This window comes from Bison bison, unplaced genomic scaffold, assembly GCF_000754665.1.
Source record: "Bison bison bison isolate TAMUID 2011002044 unplaced genomic scaffold, Bison_UMD1.0 scf7180017860456, whole genome shotgun sequence".
Lineage (NCBI taxonomy): Eukaryota > Metazoa > Chordata > Mammalia > Artiodactyla > Bovidae > Bison > Bison bison.
In genome coordinates, this window is record NW_011491028.1 from 528645 (window position 1) to 536767 (window position 8123).

Below are 8123 nucleotides of genomic sequence, written 5' to 3' on the forward strand. Positions count from 1 at the left end.
GATGAAAGTGAAAGAGGAGAGTGAAAAAGTTGGCTTAAAGCTCAACATTCAGAAAATGAAGATCATGGCATCTGGTCCCATCACTTCATGGCAAATAGATGGGGAAACAGTGGAAACAGTGTCAGACTTTATTTTTTGGGGCTCCAAAATCACTGCAGATGGTGATTGCAGCCATGAAATTAAAAGATGCTTACTCCATGGAAGGAAAGTTATGACCAACCTAGATAGCATATTGAAAAGCAGAGACATTACTTTGCCAACAAAGGTCCGTCTAGTCAAGGCTATGGTTTTTCCAGTAATCATGTATGGATGTGAAAGTTGGACTGTGAAGAAAGCTGAGCGCTGAAGAATTGATGCTTTTGAACTGTGGTGTTGGAGAAGACTCTTGAGAGTCCCTTGGACTCCAAGGAGATCCAACCAGTCCATTCTAAAGGAGATCAGCCCTGGGTGTTCTTTGGAAGGAATGATGCTAAAGCTGAAACTCCAGTACTTTGGCCACCTCATGTGAAGAGTTGACTCATTGGAAAATATGCTGATGCTGGGAAGGATTAGGGGCAGGAGGAGAAAGGGACGACAGAGGATGAGATGGCTGGATGGCATCACCGACTTGATGGACGTGAGTTTGAGTGAACTCCGGGAGTTGGTGATGGACAGGGAGGCCTGGTGTGCTGTGATTCATGGGTTCACAAAGAGTCGGACACGACTGAGCGACTGAACTGAACTGAACTGAACTGTAGGTCTTCAACCTTTTCAAGGAGGTCGCCATTATCTTCATTACCTCCACCATAGTTTGGCCCCAGGCAAATAACAGGGAGGGAACACAGCCCCACCCATCAATAGAAAGTTGGATTAAAGGTTTACTGAGCATGGCCCCACCCATCAGAACAAGACCCAGTATCCCCCTCAGTCAGTCTCTTATGAAATCAGCAAGCTTTCATAAGCCTCTTATCCTTCTCCATCTGAGGAGAGATAGACTGAAAACCACAGTCACAGAAAACTAACCAATCTGATCACATGGCCCACAGCCTGGTCTAACTCAATGAAACTATGAGCCTTGCTGTGTGGGGCTACCCAAGACCGTCGGGTCATGGTGGAGAGCTCTGACAAAATGTAGTCCACTGGAGAAGGGAAAGACAAATCACTTCAATATTCTTGCGTTGAGAACCTCATGAACGGTATGAAAATGCAAAAAGGTAGGACACTGAAAGATGAACTCCCCAGGTCGGTAGTTGCCCAATAAGCTCCTGGAGATCAGTGGAGAAAGAACTCTAGAAAAAATGAAGAGATGGAGCCAAAGCAACAACACCCAATTGTGCATGTGACTGGTGATGGAAGTAAGTGAAAGTGAAAGTTGCTCAGTCGTGTCCGACTCTTTGTGACCCCATGGACAATACCGTCCATGAAATTCTCCAGGCCAGAATACTGGAGTGGGTAGCCTTCTCCAGGGGATCTTCTGAGCCTGGGGATCGAACCCAGGTTTCCCACATTGCAGGTGGATTCTTTACCAGCTGAGCCATGATGAAAGTAAAGTCTGATGTTATAAAGAGCAATATTGCATAGGAACCTGGAATGTTAGGTCCATAAATCAAGGCAAATTGGAAGTGGTCAAACAGAAGATGCCAAGAGTGAACATCGACATTTTAGGAATCAGCAAACAAAAGTGGACTGGAATGGGTGAATTTAACTCAGATGACCATTATATGTACTACTGTGGGCAAGAATCCCTTAGAAGAAATGGAGTAGCCATCAAAGTCAACAGAAGAGTCTGAAATGCAGTACTTGGACGCAGTGTCAAAAATGACAGAATGATCTCTGTTCATTTCCAAGGCAAACCATTCAATATCACAGTAATCCAAGTCTATGCCTGGTCCAGTGTAATCCATTAGTCCACAAATTATATGGATCACCAATATCTGAACTGAAAGTATGGACAAACTAGCAAGTCTGAGCACTGAGTGTCCCTTGTTAGATTAAAGCATGCTTGACTTTGGCACATCATGGCTTTCATTTCATTTAATCTGAACAACCACACAGTATGGTAGGGGCCATTTGATCCTCTTTCAGAAATAATGAAATTGAGGCTGGGGAACGTGAATGGATTTTCCCAAGGTCATGTGACTAGAAAGTGGTAGGACTTTGAGCAAACCTTTTATCTAGGCATTGTCCTTTGACAGATGGTGGTTTGGGTTGCCTAATCATGTCTCTCGTCTATCTTGTAATCTTTAAACAGTTTGTGAAATAGATCAACAATTCAAATGGGAATCAACATAGGTAGTAACTTAATTATTGATAAAAGCAGGATTGGAAAACTCAGAAGTGTCAGTTCGCTCTGTCTCTAAAACATGCATTGGACCCCAGTAACCCTAATGGAGTCATCCTAGTCCAGCAACTCTGCTGGAGAGAAGCCAACAGAGAGAGCTGGCTGGTCCTCCCAGAAACTGGCTGCTGTTGTCCTGTTTACTGTGGGGAAATTAGCTTGACTCCCGGTGTTGGAGAGAACTGGGGGGAGACCCTTGCTGCCCAGCTCAGAGTGGGGCCTCAGCACCACGCCAGTGGTTCCTCTAGAGTTCTCAAGTGGGTGAAAGTTGCTCAGTCGTGTCCAGCTCTTTGCGACCCCATGGACTGTAGCCTACCAGGCTTCTCTGTCCATGGGATTTTTCAGGCAAGAGTACTAGAGTGGGTTGCCATTTCCTTCTCCAGGGGATCTTCCTGACCCAGGGATTGAACCCAGGTCTCCCTCATTGTAGGCAGATGCTTTACCCTCTGAGCCACCAGGGAAGCCCAAGTGGCTAGTCACTCACTTTTAAGAAGGAAGAAGGGGTTTGGGGAAGGGGAGAGAAAGTGGCTTACTCTAATACTGCTTCCTTCCAAGAGACAGACTAAAAATTTCTTCCCGAAAACATAAGGGAGGGTATTTTAAAAGTCTTCACCCCAACCCCCCAACAGTAGAAATAGTGCTCTTTAAAGTCTTTTCTCTTGAGGTGATCTTCTGTGTTGTTCTCTCCTGCCGTTTTGATTTTGGAGAGAAAGGAAGAGACGACCATATTTCTCTCTAAGTTATAAAGAAAGGAGAAGACTTATGTAGTAGAAACCAAGAAATGGACTTTATGAGATATATAATCAGATTCTCTCTTCTCATGGCAGGTGATGGAAATGTACAGGAACAGTGGGAGAAGCCGGTAACTTATAGGAAGCCAAGATGACAAGAATTTTAAAAAATAATCAGTGAGTAAAATTTTGTTAGTTCTTTGGCATTCTTTTGACTACAGGGTGAATTTTCTGTAAGAAACAAAGTTAAAATAATAGCCCAATTAAATACCTTAAAAGTTTAAAAAAGAAAATTTTGAAAAGTAAGTATCTGAGTATGTAAATACTTCAGAAACTTGGTGCCAACATTTCAGAGATTCTTTTGCATTGTTCTTTCTTGGCAGAGTGTCTCATTTTAAGTTGAGTGTGTCAGCTTGGTGGATAGAGTATAAATATTTAAAAAACTGAAAGGGGATCCCTCTTACATTAACCTTGGACTTAGCCTGTCTCAAATGCAGATCATTCTTTCTTCCACTGGTGCCATGGGCCTTATTTCTTACTCACTTTTTGTGGGTACATTTTGGAGGTAAATATGAATAAACTTGGTGAATATGAAAAAATTGAGCTCTTTGTCTAGTCCTCTTCAATGTACCTTTTTTTTTTTTTCTTTTAACACATAAAAGGCCATTAGTATTTGCAAATTACGTGACAGTTATATGTGATTGGTTTTGGTTTCATTATGGTAGTCATAATGGTTAGTGGAAAGATCATACATTTTTGAGTCAGACATTCACACACCTGACTCTGGCTATTGTGGTTTTAGTCGTTACTCAGCCTCTCCACCTCAGTTGACTCATCAGTATCCTGGATTTGATAATATTTCTCATGAAATGAAAGACTATTAGGATAGTACTTTGTGCTGTGACTGTTACATTACAGGGCCACAGTAAAAGTAGTTACTTTCCATCCTTATATTTGCATCATGATTTATAGTTTACAGACCTTTATTTTGATTTAGGAGACTGACCAGCTTAACTTCCTGAGCTACTGCCAGGCAGTGGTGGGTAAACATTGCAGATATTGATATGCAAGTAAATGTTCAGAGTCAGTCCTGATTGGGGGGCGGGGGGCGGGCAGTGGTTTGTAGCATTTGCAAATTTCTGTAGTGTGAACACTTTCACCATCGCTGATTTCATGCTACCATCAAGCATTACTGCCAGCAGAGTTGAGAAGTGATTGCAGGAGCACACCTTTATATGATTTCCTACCAACCAGGTACAATAGTTGCAAAGAACATCAAAGATCATTGATCATAGTAAAACAGGAAATGATGTGTTTTTGTTTCTAGTATAGTTTAATTGTTTTGGAGAAGGCAATAGCAACCCACTCCAGTACTCTTGCCTGGAGAATCCCATGGACAGAGGAGCCTAGTAGGCTACAATCCATGGTGTTGCTAAGAGTCGGACACGACTGAGCGACTTCACTTTCACTTTTCACTTTCATGCATTGGAGAAGAAAATGGTAACCCTCTCCAGTGTTCTTGCCTGGAGAATCCCAGAGACAGGGGAGCCTGGTGGGCTGCCGTCTATGGGGTCGCACAGAGTCGGACACGACTGAAGTGACTTAGCAGCAGCATTTTAATTGTATGTTTATATAATTTAGCATTTATTGATGGTGTGTTTAACAATCACCTTGCCCCAAGTCCTGAGAATATGCAAGGTTTTAAGGGAGTGATACATGAGCTGGCCTCAGCACACCAGTGGTGGTAAGTTTCCTATTGTGAAGACATTTCCAAGCCAGAAATCTTCAATTATCTTTCTTAGCCCTGGTGGTAAGAGTTTGGTTTGGTTGATAAAAGCAAGATCTGCTTTTGAATCCATGCTAGGTAACCCAAGTTGTCATGCCTCCACAGCTTCTGGCGTGAAGATAAGTGCCAAGATCAATCCAGAATTTAGATCTATTTTTTTAAGTGTGTGACTATAGTGCTCATGTTATTAACTCAGCTTTGTAACTGGCCCCTGGCACCCCTCACTTCTTCTGGCTTTTGAGTGATAGTGTGTGGAGATAAGTCAGACTGTTTACTTTCTTTTGAACTTTTTTGTTTTCCTTCTTTGTACTCTGGCGAGTCTGCATTTCCTCAGGTAGTGACACTTTGGGGACAAGCAGCCAAGGTGTCTCTTGACTAATGATGGCACGTAGCTTCGCTTTTGATTCAGAAATTAAGAAAAAGGAATTGTCTCCAGAGAGAACAAACCAAAACCAAAAACCTGAGCAGTTTAAAGTTCATACCGGCTGGATTAAGATCTTAGGGAGTAAAATGGAGAGAAGAAAGGAAACTGGATCAGATATCTCAGTGTTTCTTCTGGAAGCAATTTCTTTAATCTTGTCACTTGCCCTTTAGAAGGGAATAATTGAAGCCTGAAATTGCTAAGTAACAGCTAAGATCGTGGTGCTTGTATTTATTTTAAATCTCACCCACCTAGTTCTCAAAACACATTCTTTATTGAACCTTCAAAAAAAAAAAGCCTTGGCTATTTCAAAACCTTTGTTTATGTCAATTCCCTGAATCAGACTTACATAATCTTAAAACATTTATTTCCCTTATTTCTTCCTAAAACAATAGGTATTTATATTTCCTACCGAGTCAGGATTGGACTTGGATTATTATAAAAGTAATTCTTGTCCTTTTGAAGAGGAAGCTCATGGGTAAAAGTCTGAGAGGCTAATTTCTGGACTAAGAAATATTGACATATCTTAAGTTGAATCAGGGTGTCTTTGGTAACTCTGAAAGCAAACATGGGAGTAATGATTAATAGAGAAGTGTTCCCACAGATAAAATATCCTGACTGATAATTTCTCCCTCCAAAATGGACCCTATGCATCTTCCAAACATCCCCACAGTAGATTAATTTTTGATTAGAGCACTGCGTGTACAAATGTCAAATGTGCAGATTTTAGAGCCTTGCTTTATGCTCACATCAGCATACTCAGTGGTGTCTGGAGACTTGAGAGTCATGGGTCATTAGGGTAGATTCCCTGGTGACACAGATGGTTAAGAATCTGCTTTCAACGCAGGTGACTTGGGTTCCATCCCTGAGTTGGGAAGACACCCTAGAGAAGGGAATGGCTACCTACTCCAGTTTTCTTACCTGGAAAATCCCAGGGACAGAGGAGCCTGGAGGGCTACAGTCCATGGGGTCACAAACAGTCGGACAGGACTGAATGACTAAGCAGCAGTAAAAATAAAACAGGCTTATTCCACTTATTCAAGAGTTGATAATCAAGTCTGAACCAAGAAAACTGTCATTTCAAAACAAGCGTGGTAAATGTTATGATATATTAAATACTCAGGAAACAGACAAGAGAGAGGAATTACCTGTGTGATAAGAGTGGGCTGGGGGGGGGTGTTCAGGAGCAGATGACATTTGAATTGCATATTTAATGATTAATGCCTTTTAATTAAAATGCCTTTTTTTAGGTTATAAAATTAACAATGCTAATTGGAAAGAATATTAAAATGTGAAAATTATTAAGATTAGAAAACTCATTATCACTACCCAGAGATACGATTATTAGGTTTTTGTTTTTTTTATATATTTTGCATACTGTTCCTGTGCCCAAATTAGATATTTTTTCTCCCTAAAATGGATCATTATCAATATTACTTTGAAACCTGATTAGACTAATAATAAACTGAGACCATGCCAAATCAATAGATATAATCTACATCATTTTTGTTACTGTTCTATAGCATCCCATGTATATGTGATCTGTAATGTATTTAGCCATTTCCTTACTAGTGAGCATTTAGTTTCTTTTCAACTTTTCATTCTTTTAAAGCCCACTGTGATGAACATCTTTGTGTATGCACTGTGGTACACTTAGCCAATTACTTGGACAGGATCTTTGAACAGAGTGTGTAGGTAGAACAGTTTTTGAGCCAAGAGGGAGAGGTGGGAAAGGAAGATTCCATTCTCGGGAAAGGCCAGAATTGTAGTTTGGTTGAATGCAGAGAGAAGGCAGGTCCTGCTAATTAGGACTAGAGGTAGAAGACAGAGGTAGGAGCATCTTGGATGTTAAGCCCTGTATTCACTCTTAGTTGGGGGCCACGTGTGGAATCTCTACCATACTTGAAAGGAAGACTGTCTTTAATTGCCCTCCATTTCTCTTGTTTGGGAAAAAATAAAAAATTAATAGTGGTGCCTTCTGAAACTTCTTGAGAGTCTTAAGAAACTGACTAGTCAGGAAGTAAACAAGTAAGAGAAGTCATGGGGAAAGTACGTGTGTGTGCATAGAAAAAAACTCGACTAGGGGAGCTTATGGTTTTGACAGGGGAAGAAAATACCATTAATAAATGTATTTTCTACTTAAGAAATTTAAACAAACTGTTTATTATTAAATTTAAAGATAATTTGGGAAAGATATGGGATAAGGGATAAATATCATAATTTAATAGTAATACCACTTTATATTTAGTGAGTACTTTTATGTGCTTATGTGTTTTAAATACATCGTTTTACTTAATCTCTCAACAACTGTCTTAGAAAGTGTCTAAGATTATCTCCATTTTGTGGGTGAAACCAAAGTCTCCAAGGCTGCTTTGGTGAGAGATCACCAGAATTGGGTTCCAGTTCAGGTGCCACTGGGGCCTTGGGCAAGTCCTGGGATTGCACTAGGATGGTTGTCAGAATACAGTGAGACAATATCTGCAAGCTTATGAGAACAGCATAAAGCACCATAGAAATGAGGACTGCTTCTTATAATAGGACACCTTCTTCTCTCATTACTGAAGGGAAGAAAGCACTTCTCTAGCCATTTTCCATTCCCTTTACCGTAGGTTACATTACCATCTTCTGCTTCTGTTAGGTCCATACCATTTCTGTCCTTTATCGAGCCCATCTTTGCATGAAATGTTCCCTTGGTATCTCTAATTTTCTTGGAGAGATCTCTAGTCTTTCCCATTCTGTTGTTTTCCTCTATTTCTTTCCATTGAACACTGAGGAAGGCTTTCTTATTTCTTCTTGCTATTCTTTGGAACTCTGCATTCAGATGCTTGTATCTTTCCTTTTCTCCTTTGCTTTTCGCTTCTCTTTTCA

At 40.7% G+C, this 8123-nt stretch overlaps 1 protein-coding gene across 20 annotated transcripts in view; it reads left to right on the forward strand.

Annotated features, from left to right (window-relative positions):
• The window catches only part of SGMS1 (sphingomyelin synthase 1), a 330390-nt gene that overhangs the window by 204500 nt on the left and 117767 nt on the right, over positions 1-8123 (forward strand). For 18 of the 20 annotated variants that reach the window (XM_010832194.1, XM_010832201.1, XM_010832203.1 and 15 more), the window contains one exon: positions 3145-3225. The exons of the other annotated variants lie outside the window; for them this stretch is intronic. The gene's annotated coding sequence lies outside the window, so the exon portion shown is untranslated. The remainder of the gene's footprint in view (positions 1-3144; positions 3226-8123) is intronic. 20 annotated transcript variants of the gene reach the window in all.